At 48.9% G+C, this 18,129-nt stretch overlaps 1 protein-coding gene across 1 annotated transcript in view; it reads left to right on the forward strand.

Moving 5' to 3' along the window:
- The first annotated feature begins 10,902 nt into the window (after positions 1-10,902).
- The window catches only part of LOC8025444 (caskin-1), a 99,875-nt gene continuing 92,648 nt past the window's right edge, over positions 10,903-18,129 (forward strand). The window contains exon 1 of the mRNA XM_040504462.1: positions 10,903-11,141. The gene's annotated coding sequence lies outside the window, so the exon portion shown is untranslated. The remainder of the gene's footprint in view (positions 11,142-18,129) is intronic.

The following is an 18,129-nucleotide window of genomic DNA, read 5'->3' on the forward strand; positions in this document are numbered from 1 at the left end:
AGTGTATCAACATCTTTAGAAATTGTGTTGTTTAAAGAGTGACGGCAATTTGTAACTCAAACTTTGGAAGCCAAAATTAGTTCTAGAAGATGGGATGCACCATGGATGCCAATGGCGTGACGGATATGATGATCAGCGTTGGGAAGTACTTTAAGTACATTGCAGTTGAAATACTACTTTAAGGAGGTTTAGGATACGTGTACTGTATTTAATGTACATTATCTGAGTATGTACTTGTACTTTAGTTGAAGTATATTTTTTTCTGGTACTTTCAAAGGAAAATGCAACTCCCGATTTTGAAATACGTTCCCCAAAGTTGGTCTTCTTAAATTGGTATCACAAACTGATGCTTTGTCAACTCTGAAGTCACTTGACTTCATTCAATATTCGCCGCCATTTGCGAAAATAACTGATGCACCCCCGATTACCACCCCGAAGCAATGTATACCAGAGAAGAAAAAAACAGCAACACTGTTTAGGGGAATGAGAGTGAAAGATCGTGTTAAAAGAAGTACTTGCACTTTATTTTGAAAGTAGGTTGTATTCCTAGTAATTTACTTCAAGGAAAGCATCATGAAAGATTGTGTTGAAAAGTATTTGTAATTTACTTAAAAAGTGTATTGTATTTATAGCACTTTACTTCAAGTATATTGCACCCGGTGTATTTACTACTTCACTCGAAGCACATAACCTCTAATTTACTTCGTACTTTACTTCAAATATTTTTTAGATGTACTTCACCCAACACTGATGATAATACATTATTTTCACGTTTGGCGAAATCTAGAATAATTGCAATACGTTCTGTTAGGGCACGCGTTGATACGTGACAGTTAATATGTTAGAGTACATGTTAGATATATGTCAAGTATTTTATGCTCTATAAATAAGAAAAGAGAACTATAATCATGTGGGACATTTTCTATTATCTCAACCTGTCAAAGTTACGTTTTGTTGTTGTCCCCCAGATAAAACGGCAATAACACAGGATTAAATAACAAAGGGTATTATATATTAATATTTAAGTTACAGGAAATGCTTGCCTATACTTGTTTATTATTACTACTACTTTACAAATTGTTTTATGTATGTAAGATACATGAAGATTTGACGACATGTGTTCGGAGAACACAACATTGAGGGTCTTGACGCTGTCAACACATTCTACTAGATTTGACTCAAAATACAAATCACTGGACAATGCGATCCGTGATCCTGGACATTTAAATAAAACTGCTTCCGTTTTGGACGTGTTTTGTATACCCAGAGAATTGATGGCAACCCACTCTTTTAACTTGCTTAAAAAAATGGTTTCCTTTGGGAAAACAAATGCTGCTATCGTCTGCGTACATGATTAATTTAGCGGAAGTTTCCACGTATCTCATGTCATTGACCTAAATAATAAGCAACAGGGGACCTGATATGCTTCCCAGAGGAACCCCAGAGTAAATGCGCTGCGCGCTGTGGATGACGAGTTTCCAGTCTGAACATATTGATCGATGTTTTAAGTTATACTGTTTATGCTCGTGTTCAACTTGACGTTACAGTGGCACGTCATGATGCACCATTGTAAGCTGAACACGAGCAGAAAGCAGTGCTCTTCTGAGCAAATCGGAGAACTGAGCAATCTATCTTCCACATGGTTCGTCAGTTAAGTAAAAGCCTATTGCGAGCAAATCAGAACTCGAAAGAAAAACAAAAACTAGAAATGCACTGTCTTGTGAATGGGGCCAGCTGAACATGGAAAACACACAGAGAAAAAATATAACATTCGCACCGCTGGTGAATTTTTTTCTCTGTGTGTTTTCCATGTTCAGCTGGCCCCATTCACAAGCAATGAACCAACATGCTCAGCTTCAGCCAATAACAATGCACTGTCTTATTGCGAGCGAATGAAAAAGCGAAAGAAAAGCAAATAAAGTTTTTCAGTCAAGTAAAACAATTAGGCTGTTTTTGTTCAATCTTTTTTTTTTTCACCTTGCCTGCGCACATCGTTTTTTTTTTTTTTTTTTTTTTTTAGATCAAATTGTTGTACGAGACTTGTTATTCACCGGGATCAGTCTATTGCTCACCGTGCTTGACTCCCTTTTTGTTCTGCAGCAAAGTGAACTCACAGAATTGTTTTACAGCGCAGCCAGTGATAATGATAATGATGATGATGATGATAATAACGATAGCGTGCTAGGCAAAAACAAGCGTTCGCTTCGCACTAAACAAAAAGTAAATTTGTTTTCACTTGTTCTGTGTTTTTTGCCATCAATCATATCAACCTTTTTCCCAAGGGCGCCGCCATCTTGAATTGTCGTCACTTACAGTATGGGCGAAAACGTTGTTTTGCCGTAGCCACGCCAATGGAATGCATTTAGGAGATAAGCGTAACCGTCACCCATTCTCGTTTTGTCTGCTCCCTATTTTTTTTTTTTTTTTTACTATTTACAGGATGAAACACGTTAATATATTTTCGTCGCCCATACCGCGGATATGCCTACTTGGCAGTCGGGAGCGAGAGTAAGCAGAAAAGGTCTATAGACGCTTTGCAGCAGCTGTGTATGGGCGCCGCCCTAACCGACCTGCTCCCTCTTATTCAGTTCACGTCATCATTAGCACAGCTGGACAGGTTATTGCCATTTTAGATTCTACTGTGTCCATCTCCCCGGCATAGGCCTTTGTGGAGGTTCGTCAACGCCCGCTTCAGTGGCTCAGCATCTGGCTAAGACAAAAGAAGGTCAGCAATGGCGGCTGTAATCTGGCGCGCGAGTAAAGCGTCTATAGGATATATTGTTGACGATTCTAATCTCTGTGAGAACAGACTGCTTCTATAAATCCGCCAGCGCGCGCGTTGCATTTTGGGAACTTGTGGGCCACAAACGAAGCACGTATGGATTTTGTGTCATATTGATTCCCACAATGCGTAACGCGGCCTTGTACGCGGCGATGAGGCGCTTCGAGTTTTGGAAGGACTCTATTCGCTGGATCGCACTTCCCCGCTTGGTCGATGCAGCGCGAGTGCGGCAACCGGAAGTACTGCATCGGCCATTTTAGGCCACCGGGAAGTCAGCCGGGTGACTCGTCACAGAGGCTGCAGGCGGCAGCTTGCTGGAAGACACGTTTTCTGCTCGTTCGCCGTCATTCGTCGAATATATATATATATACTTTTTTAATGCGAAAGCATTAACTGGGTCTCAGGGAGCGAGCCGACGTCATCAACTTTGAAGCCGCGCCAAACGGCAGCTAAATTCCCCCCTCCCAATAGAACGAAGTGAAGCCGCAATCTGAAGCCTCCTAGTTTTTCGTTTTTGTTTCTTGATTTCTTTTTTTTTTTTTTTATAAACTTGCGTAAATGGTTATAGTGACCTTTGAGAACACGTGTAAATCTTTACGGGAGCGGAGTACAGCAGGAAAAAGGCACAACTCGTCGAAAGCAAGTCTCGCGGCGTGATCAGCGATGGTGGTACCGCGGTGTGAGAAACGCGCTCCCTAGCTCCTGGATGATTGGCCTCGTAATAAATGGCCTTGCCTACACCTTCCTGGCGTGACAAAATAACGCAAGGCTCTAACACTGCGCGTATGTATCGCAGAACTAGAATTACTTACGCGTCGCAGACCCAGCCTCGTACCGCGGTTCTACGACGATCATCCAGATGACAGCCATTTTGATAAGCACCACTGCAGTTGCGAATGCCTTGGCATAGCGAAGTACTGTGTCTCTGTCTTCGAGGGGACATGCAAGGACGCGCGCGGCTGCAAAAGGAGAGCGCCGACGCAGCAGCGGCAGGAAGTCAGTTGCCATAACGCAACGGACAACCGGAAGTTCGAGTTCATTGACAGACTGTGGTTTCGTCGGGCAAAGGCCCACTTCAGACGGCAATTTCTCCCGAAAACTTGATGGACACCGGCCGCCCGCGTTCACGCGGAGCAATCGAACTGCTACGATTTGCCGTCTTCATTATTACGTCTTAATTTTCTCGCACTATTTAGACACAGAGTTACGCGCTATAAACGTGTTTTTTTATCCTTAAATGGCGCTGAGAATACTAACTCATCTTTCTCAAACGGTACCAAAAACGATCAATTTCAAACCAGAACCAAGACTTCAGTTCTCATCATCACCGGCGAGGTGTGTCACGTGAAAATATCGCATCCCTGATTGGCCGCCGCCGCTTCAAACGTCTCCGAGTTTTCCGAGTTGCTCCTCCGTTTCGAGCCGGATGCGATCCAAGCAATTCGTGTCGGCAAAGCTAAGGTACAACTCGCCAGCAACACCAAAATTGCCGGGAAAGTTGGCCGCCTAAAGCAAGCCTAAACAACAACGTGTTTGTTTGTTTGGTCACACGAGAAACTCCGAGGATTTGCCCTAAACGAGTGTTCAAACGGCACTGGAGGGAGTCGAGATTTAATGGGTATAGTCCGGCTCCCTGAATTAACTCCATCCGAGATGACGTAAGGTGCGAAGTAAAATGCTGAAACGCTATCGGGTTGGCGACAATCTGTGTAGCAACGAACTTGAACGAAGCATAGGACGCCATCTCGACCAGGCATTGTGGACGCAACCATCACTCGATATCTCGACTGACGATCTACAAAGATCGGGTTTGCCGCGGAAAGCAGACTGCAAATCTAATCTGCCGTTCCATTGACGCTTTGCCGGAAAAGCAAAACATGCAGCCCCAATTTTTTTTTTTTTTTGTAGGTATTTTGATGAATATGTTGCTTTTCTACCTTTTCCTGAAATATTGGCTCGAAAGTAACTGGATTTGTAGAGAGGTAAGATGGCTGCTTTGTATCAACTTCGGGGCCCAAGATAATCCACGATGGGAACAAAAGCCAAGTTTGAGGGAGCCGTATCTATAGACATTTTCCACAGGGGCGCCGCCATTTTGAATTGCCGTCACTTCCAGTATGGGCGACGACAAAATAGCAAAACGTTTCAACCTGTAACCAGTAAAAAAGTGGACGGGAGCCAAAACGAGAATGTGTGACGGTTAGGCTTATATCCTAAATGTCTTCTATTGGCGTGGCGACGGCGAAGTAATGTTTTCGCCCATACCGGAAGTGACGACAATTCAAGATGGCGGCGCCCTTGCGGAAAAGGTCTATAGTCACAGCGTCTCAGTAGGGCAACAGGATGACGTTTTGGGTGTCAAACGGGTGGGAGAGGCCTTGTCAGCGCTTTGTCTTCTGGCCACTCAATCTCGAACCCAGTCTAACGCCCAGGCGGAACCTGTTTGGAAAAGGTGGGTTGTCCGATCGCTGTAAGCATAAGATACTTACATCCTAGCTCTCATCCGAGCGCAAATGTCACCAGCGTGCACACAGCCACGTTGATCTTCAGCGAGGTGGGCGGTCGAGTGTTTGGGAGACCTGCAAGAACAGCATAAACTAAGACGTGAAAGTATAGGCAACCCTGGGGCAAACCACGAGGTTTGGGAGTCATCTGTCCCGCCGGGTTTGACTGGAAGGAACCGCTGTACCGAAAGAAAAAAAGAAGTACTGGGCAAACTTCTTGAGTTTCCTTTAAGTGCCAACTCGCGCACCTCAAATACTCACCTTTGATTTTTCGGATCAAAGCCGAAGCAAGTGCCTTCCATGCGCCAGTTCTCGACATGAACACGCAGCAAATGCTATGGCCCGCAATGCTTTCGAAGCGCAGTCGTTCAATCATAGTTTTTCTGCTTTCTCCCGCCGCAGTTAATCTCGATAAACTTCTGAGAAAAAATATACTACAGGTGTCCCCGAAAAAAAAAAAAATACGGCCTTTTTTTAACAGCAAAATGAACTACGATTCGTCGAACGCCCATTCCTCGCGCAGATGTAGGGCTAACGGTAAAAAACAGATCCCAAAGTTTCAGAGCTAAACGTTATCTTATCGCCAAAGTTATAAGCGATTTTCAAAAATTTTCGACGGAACATGGTAGCCAACTAAGTCCACAACGCCCAGGAATAAACAAAATACAAAAGATTGTATCGACATACAAAATACTTTAACTAAATTGTATTTCATCACAAATCTAATTACACTATCTTGTCATGATGAGATAGACGGGAGCAACGTCGGGACACACGATGCATTCTGAAAGGCTCAATTGTAGCAATGCGGAGGGCAAGTTCGTCTGCTTCTGGCGCAGGGGGTAGCGGTGACGTCAGAACGCCGAGCCCTGATTGGCTGATCGCGACCCCCTATCTGAGCGTCGTCTGCTCCTTTGCAACGTCGTCTGCTCGCAACGTCGTCTGCGTCTGTCTTACCTTTCCTGCGACTTTCGGAAGTGCAGAGGCCAGACTCACGAAACGATCTTACGCCCAGAATGTGTGTAAGACATAACTTAAGAACAAGAACATAACAAAAGAAACGAAATGTTCGTAAGTTTTGCGCAGGTTACGACGAAAACCTACGACAGCTCCGAAGCCGTCTTACGAGCTTCAGCATGGCCGACAGCGTCGCGGCCGCGACGACCCACGGGCGTTTATTTTTCTACGTGCGCTTCTCACTTCAAGCAGGAAGAAAAAAGTAAAAAGTACTCGAAACAGACCACGACGAACAAGAACGCTGGATCCACAAACACCCGGGAAAAGCTCCAACGGCCACGGTTCCACCGAACGCGACCAAGCGAGCACGGCAGTTAGGCCTAGCAGGCACTCCGCGACTCGGCGACCGGACCCACGACCGGCTGGCGTGCTGAATGGAATATGCTTGCGCGACCCTTGTGAACCCTTCCCGTATTATACTTTGATCGCTGACCTCAATTTTAGATTAAGAGGTCAATTTTTTCCTCTTGTCATCTCCTTGTTTCCCGAGGCAACGGTGACTCTCGCCGGCGAAAAAGCGGTGAATCTCCGACAGAAGCAGGAAAGGTAAAGCAGCCATCGCTTTGACTAGCAGACGTAAAGCAGACGACGTTAACTGCGCCAACCCGCCGACGCCGTTAAAGAGTGAGGGGTCTCGCCGCACACGAAAGGTGGCAAAAAGTATTCGGGAGGGAACTTACGCTCACCTCCCGGTTCTTAGCAAACCAACCTCGGCGCCTCGGGACACCTCGCCAGTGAGTCCTTTGACTTCCCTCCATGATGCCCGTCTGCTGTTTGTTAGACAAAAACAACGTACTGCTCGAGTTATTTCGTCTGCCCTCTCTGAAAGGCGAGGTCGAGCTCGCTCGTAAAGACCTGCACTCCCGAAAGTCGCAGGAAAGGTAAGACAGACGCAGACGACGTTGCGAGCAGACGACGTTGCCAGGGAGCAGACGACGCTGAGATAGGGGGTCGCGATCAGCCAATCAGGGCTCGGCGTTCTGACGTCACTGCTACTTCCTTTCTCACGCGCAGAAGACGAAAATGAGCCCACTTGCGAGGCGTATAAAGTCTTTAAAAAAAAAAAAAATCATTGTTCATGCGACGTCTGAAATTTAAATCGCGCAACCAAAATTCAATTTTTGTAAACCATCCCGTTCATTCATTTTATACCCTTTCTTGTTTTCTTTCTTCGGCGTTTATTGTGAGCAAAGCGCAGCCAGTTTCATGCTCTTTGCGTGACTTTCATTGCGAAGAGCGGATAATATCGCGGTTGATTTTAAAGAACAGTGGCCAAAATTATATTTAGGCAGTATTTAATATGCATGTATTTGAGACACTCACTTCTGAAGTATTTAAATAGATTGTACAATACGTAATTAAATACAAAATAAAAAAAATAGTCAACGTACATTATAGAATCAAACTCGGAGCCAAGTGACCGAACACAGAACAGGAAACAAGGCACGACCATTAGTGTGGCAATTTGGGCCAGTCGGTTCATGATCGTAGACAAGCCCCGAAAAGATAGACAGGGACAAGAAGTTGACGTAAACACTGGCGCGGAAAACGAAGCAAGGCACGAACAAAACGCAGCCTCCAAATGCCAACAAAATACCAAACGGACACTCCTTCCGTCCTCTTGTCCACCTTTCTTTCCTTTTTTTTTTTTTTTTTTATGCGAAAGCAATATTTTTTTTTTTTTTTTGGCGAACTGGCGACAGAGCCTGCTGTCTTTGAGTCTATTGGCGAATTCGCGTGGTTTTTTCTGCGCGCTCTCGAGCGCTCTTTCCAGAGCGCGCGAAATCGGGTGGTTGAAAGAGAGTGCTGTGGCCTGATCGGGTGGTTCATTCCGAGGGCGCCTCTCCCTCTCAGAGCGCTCTCTGGCACTCCGTCTGTAGCCGTCGGAGTGCGGAGCGGCGCAGGCGTCACGTGGTAGCTGGACGGTGATCACGTGGTTTTGTTGACGATGGCCGCCAGTGGTCTGTGGTGGTGTGCGGGGTCCGGCATGACGGCGATTGATGTGTGGTTCTGCAAAGTGCTTGTGCATTCGACGGTGCAAGGATTACAGCGGACGGGACGACATTCGTTTGCGACCGTAACAGGAAAAGCCGACGCGTGAACTGTTCCCAGTGCCTTCAGAAGATCGTTGATCTCACGGCGGTGAATCCGCTAAGCCTAACCGACGACGAAACAGCTCGCAGAGCTCGCCGCTGTTTTACCGGATTTTGTAGTCGCTTCAAGAAATTTTTGAGGTTTGGTAAAAGTGCGTTCAAAGGTTTGTGTTGTAAAATAAAGGGAGAACCGAATATAATGCACCGTGATTTGTGTCACATTGCGATGCTTGCACGATATTTCGCCATGAGAAAAATGTGGTTTATTAACCATTTTATAATCGCCTGCTCAGTCGTACGCATGACCGCTATCGCAGCGCGTTCACTGTCGAAAACGCGATGAGTTGACAACTGTTTCCAAGCGCTGGCTTTCGTTCCGTTCTGCAAAAATCAATTCGCATACTGTTGTTTTCTTCTTTTTTTACATTCCGATGAGTAAAACTATTTACGTCAAAACCGTTATTTCATCACGTTGCGAGCGTAAATTTTGCTCAATCGTCCACCGCACGCTGTAAGATCGTGTTGTTTTTTTATGCATAACCAATGTCCAGAAATTTAATTCCGTGACTGGTCTGAAAATCTCGGAGCGCTCTGAAGCCAGCAGTTGTGATCGGCTGAAAAGGATCCCGAGTAGCTCTGGCGGCGAGGAGGGGGCGCTCTGCTGAATCGAGGTCAGAGGAGAGAGGCGACCACCCGAATCCACCATATGTTTCTCCTGAGCTTGCGCATGTGTCGTTCACTCGCGCACTCATCCACGAGTCTGGCTGCCTTATCAACTTCTAGGTCGGCTGCTATGGATATGCAATACCGGACTACATGTCAAGTCCCCCGAACTGCGGCGTTGCATCTTACGAACTTATTGCGGAATGCGTCATGAGCCGAGCTTGCCGTCAAACTAAAGCCACGGCAGGTGGCATGTCTACGATACATGAGTACCGTTTGTTCCTAAAATATTTCGGCACGCATTATGTTGCATATCCCGAATTAGTAAACTTGAATTGCAGCAGCTAAGGTGCTTCTCGAAGGTCATATACAGATCACAGGCATATATGGTTTTCAGAGATGTCATCACAAATAGAGCACACCTTTCTCTGACTTAAAACTTGCCAAATCTTCGAACGTAATTCTTTTTCAAAGTATTTGTACTTTACTCAAGATAGTTCGCACTAAAGGTAACTTGAATACTACTCTAAGCGCCTTTTCAAATGGACATTTAGCATGTTATCGTAAATACTTACATTGAATATTAGGCGTGATGGCCTGTAGCTGAGCCGGTTGGTTATCCATGCTTACTGATTACCAGCTGAACGTTAGGAAAGCGTTAGGAAGAAGCTACAAGGATTGGGTTGAGGAAAAGGAAGTGTATATAAAAAAAAAGGGTTGATAGTCCAGCAGTGTGTTTCTTTCTCTCTTCGTCGCTTTCCTAACGTTCAGCTGGTAATCAGTAAGCATGAATATTAGGCACAACGCTGTAGTTGAGATACGAATTTCAAACACTCATATTTGAAATACTACCCACCCCTGATTGCGCTGAATAGCGCAAACTGCGGGGAACGGGCACCATTTTTTTCCAGCGTTCGGCGATGCCTACTTTAAATTTGCGATTAAAACAAGGCCGTGAATTCTCGGCGGCACGCTTTGGCGGGCTAATCGACTTCTGCCCATTCTCCTAAAGTCGTTCGCCGCCGCGGCTGTTCCCTTCTTTTGTACACTCGTGGTCGACAAATAATTGGTCTGATGGGGGAGGGGGTCAACTTAATACACTTCCTTTGTGTCTTTCCTTTTTTTTAAACTCCTTTGGCCAATGCGCGGCACAAGTGCAGTGTACCATAAGCAGTGGCGGTGAAGCTTCATGATGAGGATGGTGATGATCACGGGTTTTATGGCGCATTTGACACTGAAAGGTCTATGTGTGCGAGAAAGATGCCGATATACGCCCGCGTTCGAGCTGTGTTCGGCACCGCACATCGGGTTTGGCTGGGCGGTTTTATGTACTCCCATAATTTACCCGGGACTATGGAAAGTCCCGAACACATACACGCACACATCGTCCCAGCTAGCCCCGATAGTTTAATTTTTCAACAATGATCGATATACATCTTGATTGATAGCTCGAGGGCAGTCAACAGCGCGGATGCCTACGTAATTTTACGTAGTCTTGGAAAAGGACAAGTCCATGTTCTCTTTCCCACAGATGGCCCTCCGTGACCAACTTACCGCTCCATGGCGACTAAGATGGACCGTCCATGGCGGACTTCACTGCCTCTGGGTGCGAGCGACGAAAGGCGGCCGAAATTATTCAACGGCTCCATCGAGAAAAGAGCACACGGAGCGTGCGGAGCTGAATGGGGAATGCGCGACGCGTTACAGCGGTCGGCCGTGTGTGCAGCGCTGAAAAACGGGAGCAGACGACCGAGACCTCGCGTGAGACCATCTCCACGCTCTCACGCACTCCACTCAAGCTGACCCCACGCCAGCTTATCATCCTTTTGCGGAGCGTATTACTCGGTAAAGGAAAGGCAGCGGAATCCGAGCGGAGCTCCGCTATTGGTCGCTGCGGCGGCACCGCCGAGACCCGCGTCCTGATTGGCTGGCCGGCCTCTTCCTCCCCTTGTAGTCGGCGAGTGGAGCCTGCTGCCTCCTACTGCCTTGGTCGTGGCGCCGCGCCTGGGCGCGCCATCGTCCGCCGTCGCCCTGGGTCCCCGACGCTTCCGAGACGTCGTGGACGTCCACAGCGATACCGACGTGAGTCCCCGACGTCCAGGTTTTCATCGGGAACGCGTCGTTCGGTCCGAAAATCGAGTCCAAAGCCGCTCGGAGACGCGCGATCGGCGGGAGGGAACGCCCCGAGTGCGTTCCGTCTCGCTAGCTCAACCACCTCTAGAGTCAGTGACGGTCACTCTCTATGGGTGAAAACGGCTTCCGTGACGTTGTGTTCGTACACCGGTGGATGCAGAAAGCGAGGGTCGCGCGGGTCGTGAGCAGTCGCTTTTGTTGTCACGTGGGACTTCCTAGCCGCGTTGCTTGTGGGGAGGGAAAACCGAGCGCACCGGTCGTTGTTGCATGGAGGGATGATGGGAGGGTTTCGGGGTGGCTGCAGGGGAGGGCGGAACGTGTGGCGCCATCTTGGTGCGCCTACGCTAACCAAAGGCCCCTGTTCCGAGCTGTTCACTCGGGCGGAACCGAATTTCGCTCGGTCGTCAGGGTCGGCTTCGTGTCGATGGTGGTCGCCGTAGCGCTCGTGTTGGCGGCGGTCGAGAAGTCGTCGTTTCGAGAACAACAGCGCCGCGACCGCGACGTCGTCGTCGTCGCTACGCCTATCGTCACCGCCGAAGCGCATCAACGCGACGTCGCAGGCTTCGGCACGCTGTCGAGCTCCTAGGAACGTTGTTGTCGATCCCGTGCTGGGTCGAGTTGATTCCGCCACCACCGGCGGCGTCGACAGCGCCAAGCTAGGGCGTTCTCTGCAGCGACGAAGACGTTCTTCCTGGTTTGTCGTTTTCTTCTTTTCGTGACGGCGTGCTCGTGCCGCAACTGCTGCTGCCGTGTGTTCGTGCGTGTGTGTGCCTTGTGTGGAGTGCGCGCCGAGTCTCAGCCGCCCTGGATTTTGAGCGGCAAAGCGTCGCACGGAGGCCTTTTAAACCAGACCTGTGGAATACTGATTCGGCTCGTCTGGAGGTAAGCGACTACGAGTTCACATTGTCGGTGACCGCGTCCGCTGTCGGCTGCGCGTTTTCGGTGTGGTGATTGAGTCGGGTGGGGGTGAATGCGGTGATCGCCGCCGTTGTCGTGAGGCGAGGCTGCCGTGTCCCTCCGTGGTGGCGTTGTTCGTCGACCCTGGCTGGCGCTCGAATGTTTCGAGGGCGACCGCGGAATTGGGGACGACGCGTTCTTGCGACGGCTCTCTTAGGAGGTTGGCGAAACGAGGGATCCAGTGCGGAGGATGTTGCCCCGATATTGACACGTGCCGCGATAGTTTTGGGGGCTCGTCGATGCGTGCCGCCGCCCAACTGGTGCGCTGTTGGTACACTCCGCGGGGAATTTAGGTCCTGGAAGTCGCCACTGGTATTTGGGCCGGGGAACACAGCGCTCACGCGGGAAATTACGGTGACGGTTGTATGTAGGGGCGCTCGTGCGCATAGGCGCACTTCTTTTCAGACGGACACGTGTAACACGTCACAGGCACACATCATCATTCACTCACGTATGGATATGGCATGCACACAAACACACACTCAGAGGCACATCCTTGCATAGATGCACTGTCATACGGTCACAAGAGGCACACGCTCGCAAACATTATCTATCGTGGACACTCAAATAGAGGAAGGAATACACAAAATCCAGACAGGTGCTCATACTTCGGCACACATAAAGCAGACACACTCCCACACAGACAGTTCACATAAACGCTCTCTGAAATACGCCTTTGACGCTGACACACATGCGCACAAAAGCAGGCACACTCTCGGATGAACGCACACTCCGCCAGTTTCAAACAAGCGCGGCAGATACATACAACCTCAGGAAAGTTCTATTCGGAGTAGACACACAGACAATCTGAGACGAACGCGTGGACACGCTCTTTCACACAGGTTCAAAAAAGCGCGCACATCTTCTCAGGCGCACGATTCTGCTGATGCGTCGCCGCCATGATCCTCGGAAAACTTGGAACTGCCACGCGAGTCCACAAGGTTGTCGCGTCGCTACTTGCAACGAGCGCAGAGTGTGCACGCGGCAAAATGACCGCGCAGGCCGCCGCCCAATGTTGCCGTCTTTCGGCCCGCCTTTCATGTGACATCGACTGCCTAGAAACCGAACTGAAACAAGGCATACCTAAACCTGCTTAGCTCTGGTGACCTACCGCTGTCTGCGTTTAGTTGAGATCACGTGTCCTTGTCCATAAGCAGATTTAGGGAGAGGGGTGCGGGGGGCGACCGCCCTTCCCCTTTCCTTCCCTTCATCACCCAAGCTTCCCAAGGTCAACTTTTTTTTAATGATAAGATTGACATACGCCAGCCAAAAGTTTTTTTTTTTTTTTTTTTTTTTTTTTGTCACATAGCAAATGTGGTGTCAACAAAAGAAATCTGAGCAACGCTCCGGCTGTAACGTCATATCTCAACTAAGGAGCCTTCGTGAAGGCACCCTAATCTCAACCCCCTCCCGAGCTTGACTCATCAATCCGGCCCCTTTCTTGTCCGAGCCGGAACTAGTCTGTACTTTGGAGACGACACGTACTCCCTGATCACGTGACCTCGGGAATGTCTGCTGTGCTTCGTTCAGGCCTAAATTAAGCTGAGACTACAGCTCAAGCTACAAAGCGAGCTATCCCGCGCTGCTGGCTTTGAGCCGTGGCTTTCTTGCGCGAGCACTCGTTCTGCGGAAGAACGTTTCACAGCCGAGATCCCGTGTTTGGAGCATTGGCTGCAGCCTCAGAGTCAGTTTAAGAATGAACGAAGTAGGGACAGTCAACGTTTACGATGGTGCTATGATCTAATTTCACTAGCGCCATAAACACCGATTTGTTTGTTCCACCAACAAACCGAAATGAGCCTTTTTTTTTCGATGACTGTAGTATCCTCCACAGCGCAGCGCGCTATATACAGGGTGTCACAATAGAAAATTTACACGGTCTTTTTTACCGCAAAAATAAACTAGGCATCGCCGAACGCTCATTCTCAGCCCAAAGGTAGAGCTAGAGGTCACAACCAGATGGCAAAGTTTCAGCCCGATCCGATAACTTAATCAAAAGTTATAAGTGATTTTCTGAAAATTTCAATGGGAAAATGGCGTCCGACGGACTTTTCAAACACATGGGGCTCTATGGCAGTAGAAACCGAAAACGGGCAAAAACGGGCTCCATTTTCCCATTGAAATTTTCAGAAGATCACTTATAACTTTTGATGAAGTTACCGGATCGGGCTGAAACTTTGGCGTCTGGTTGTGACCTCTAGCTCTTCCTTTGGGAGGAGAATGAGCGTTCGGCGATGCCTAGTTTATTTTTGCGGTAAAAAAGACAGTGGAAATTTCCTTTTGTGACACCTTGTAGATACCTTGCTTCAATTACAGTGGCCGGAGAGAGCGCTAAAAGACCGGCATCCAAAATGTTCTCAAAGCGGCGACAGATTACGTCACATCGTCCGACGTGTCACGCTGTCGGATGTCGCAATTTTGGCGGTTGGTGGTGCAAGCGCCGGCATAGTAGACGAGCGGACGCAAGGGTCGCTGTTGTCGCGGCGTAACTAGAGTTCCTGAATGGCTCCCTACGGGAGCCAGAGTTGTGCGTTCATCCTCAAAGCGCCGTCTTTCCTGCACGGCATGCGGAGTCTGCTCTTCACGTGACTGGATTCGGCGAATAGCGGTGCCGCGCGTTCGAGGCCCACGGCGCGTTCGCCGGGGCACGTGCAACGTCTACTTTCCTGCACGGCACTTGATCTGGCTCCTCACGTGATCGGATCTCGGCGAATAGCAGCGCGGCGGCACGTGGAAAACAGACGCGCAACTCTGTCTCCCGTAGGGCCTATACAGGAACTCTAGGCGTTCCAAGTCCTTGCTGCTCAAGTTTCCGTGAACTGTGAACCTGGAGAGGGACCTGCAGCAGGACTAGCGTTTGCTGCATCTTGGACCATGTCGAGCCTTTTGCAATTGAATGTCGGACGCCTCCTGCGTAGATTGGGGGTAAGTGCGCGTGCGCTGCGTTTTTATGTGATGAAGAGAAAAATCAGGCGGAAAGGCGCAGTCGTTCGCAGACGACCAACGGATTCGTCGCCTCCTCGCAGCTCGTATTGCAAACGCGGCCCATAAACTACTGGACTTCGATCGAGCAGTAGACTACTTCCATAAATCCCTGCATGCAACACTGCGCGCGTTGCATTCTGGGAACTAGTTGGCCAGGGAGGAAGGTGGCATGGTTTCGGTTTCGATCGACACGTCGACAAGAGATCATGCGCAGAGTGTGAACTGTAAACAAGCGTCATCTTACGTTTCCTCGTCCCGAGCGCATAGTTTTGGGTCTCTAAACTAACCCAAATGGCCAGACCTCGGAGCTTCGGCACTAGACCGAACCATACGTATTGTTTGCAGGTTGCTGGTTGTATTTTTGTAGTCGAGCCTTTCTGTTAGCGGTTAAGGTATGTGATCGAGCCAGTGCTAGGAATCTCGACGCTGCGAAGCTCCGGGACATTGCTTGTGTAAGAGTCAACACGCTGTAACAACCAATAAATACCCGTACGCGGAGCTCGCACCTTTACATTAGTGTTGCTGGTCACAAAGTTGTGTACTTGGTTTTTGCGCCCATTGACGGAGTATGCCTTTTTTGCAATTACTGCTCTTTCTTTTTTTTTAAGGATGTTTTAGTACGCGATGTAGTAACTCGGAGACGCCTTTGAAAAGCTCAAATCGAACAGACTTCTTATCTGTACTGACCCAGCACTGCACGATGTGAAGTGCCCACCCACTTGCATGCTACTACTAATTCAATAACGGGTATGCGCATGAAGTTACCTTGCAGGCACATTCGCGCATACAAACCGTTATTAAGAAAGCAACATTCGAGCACTCGCGTGAAGAACGGCGCACGTATGCGGGCGTGAACCCCTATGCGGTGCGCCAAACGAACTAAAGTATTCAAAGCGCATTCGACGGTTGCTATTGGCCATAAAATTTATGTAAGTTTGCTTTTTTCCTGACCGAGTATGCCGAGTTATTTTCAGACACACCGTTCAAGCACAGATCTTGGGCATCGGTAAAAGCTCGTCCAAAAAGGCTTAGCGAGGAGTGTGGGGACGCTTGTTAGGGCCTCCGTCGTAGCTAGCCGATCTCGGCTTTTGCGAAAACTCTATCTCCAATCAGCATAAAATTTGAGTGGGAAATAAATGATGACACGAGGAAGACTGCATAGTAACTTTTGTGCAGTATTGTGGTCGAATTTATCGCGTTTCCTGAAAAGTTCATGCGCCAACGTCGGGCTCAACTTTGTGACTGCTGTGAGGATGCGGCTTGTTTCTCGCCCGATGAAGGAACAAGAAGCGGACGTTTGACAAACAAAATCCGTGGAGGGCTCAAAGTGACCAAATTATAGTTGTGGTTCAGCCGGTACGTGACAAGATCATTCAAATTGAGCTCAAAGGTATACCATCCTGGGATGAGGTGACAATATCCGGCATGTCGAAAACCTAGAAAGGTGCCCCGGTCTTCCTCCTCGAGAATGCTTAGAGTGTTGCACCCTCGTAGGAAGTCAGATAATCGAGCACGCCAGCAGTGCATTCGGTCACGGATGCTCTTCAATCGAAACCGAAACTGATCGTGGCTAACTAGTTCCCAGAGTACACTGCGTGACGTATTGCCGCGATGGGGCGCTTCGAATTTCGGAAGAAGCCTATCGTGACGTCGCCAGACGGAAATCGAAGGAGCAGAAAAGGAGGATGTGGTAAAGGAATACTTGCCCGAGACGCGTTCCAGGCACCATGTTGGAACAAAAAGTCGTGACGTCAGCCGACCCCGCTAATCGTTTCACTCACTTCGGTGACGTGGATACGTTTGGCCGGGGAGAGCCTGCCATTATCGGAAGACTTTTCCCCCTATATCCCTTTAGATTTCAAGGATATGGCCCCATACCCCTAGATAGATAATCTGATGTATCAGTATAGGTCAACCACCATTAATATTATTACTTGTTTGTGTGTGTGTGCTTTACTATATACATGTTAACAATATGGATATAGCTTTCCCTTTACGACAAAGCACAAAATGGTCGTACCACTTGTCGTTTCTGTGGAGAGACGCCACTGTCTTCATTCGGCGCGGATAACACAAGATGGTGGACAGCCTGTGCGATTCCCCGCTTGTTGGACTCCCCAGCTGCGATGCATATAATCCAAGTTCAACTGCCCGAAACTAGGGCGTTAAAATAGGGCAGGACCCGGCATGTCGTCATGCCCAGTGATGCCGGTAAAAAAATTCATTCCCAGACTGCTTTGCGCACCGACGCTATCGTACTCAAGCTCCCATCGTCTGCTCGCCGCTCGGTCGACTACATTAGGCTTAAGGGTCGTTCACACAGTTGTGTCGACTGCGTTGCGCTGTGTTGCGATGTGCTGCGCAACGCCCCCCCCCCCCCCCCCCCCCCCGCCAATTGGCTAGTCGCAAGGGTTGCCATAGCAACAGCTCGACGTGACCGCACTGAGGCAACGCGACGGCAACAGCAAGACAACACGTTGTCCAACAGTCGGCTTGTTGCTCGCTTTCAGTGTTGTCAAACCCACGTTGTCCAGCATTCGTGCAACTTGTTGCTCCCTCCCCGTGTTGTCCGAAAAACCTGTCACACCGCGGGAACAGCAGCATAACATGGACGTCAACGAAAATGTTGCCCCGGTATGACAGCTTTCGGCAACAAAAACAGCGCCAACTTGTGCTGGACATCGTGTGTTGCCCTCATCGCTGGTATACACTCCGTGCGACGCGACCGGCGCGCCGCCGCGCGGCCGGTACCGAAGGTAGGCAGTGAGAACCACAGAGAAAACGAAACCGAAACCACGCCGGCGTACGTTGGTACGCATTGAAGTCGGAGTGGTACGGTTGCGCTGGGTTCACAGCATGAAGTGCTGCCTGTGCTGCGTCATTAAGTGCTTCAATAGTTATGCGTCGTATCTCGTGGTGACAAAGTTTCACAGTTTTTCACCTCGCCGATGTTTTGTGGGACAGCGACAACGATGGAGCCGTGCCGTACGACGCG

Source organism: Ixodes scapularis, unplaced genomic scaffold, assembly GCF_016920785.2.
Source record: "Ixodes scapularis isolate PalLabHiFi unplaced genomic scaffold, ASM1692078v2 PGA_scaffold10__122_contigs__length_95168666, whole genome shotgun sequence".
Classification (NCBI taxonomy): Eukaryota; Metazoa; Arthropoda; class Arachnida; order Ixodida; family Ixodidae; genus Ixodes; species Ixodes scapularis.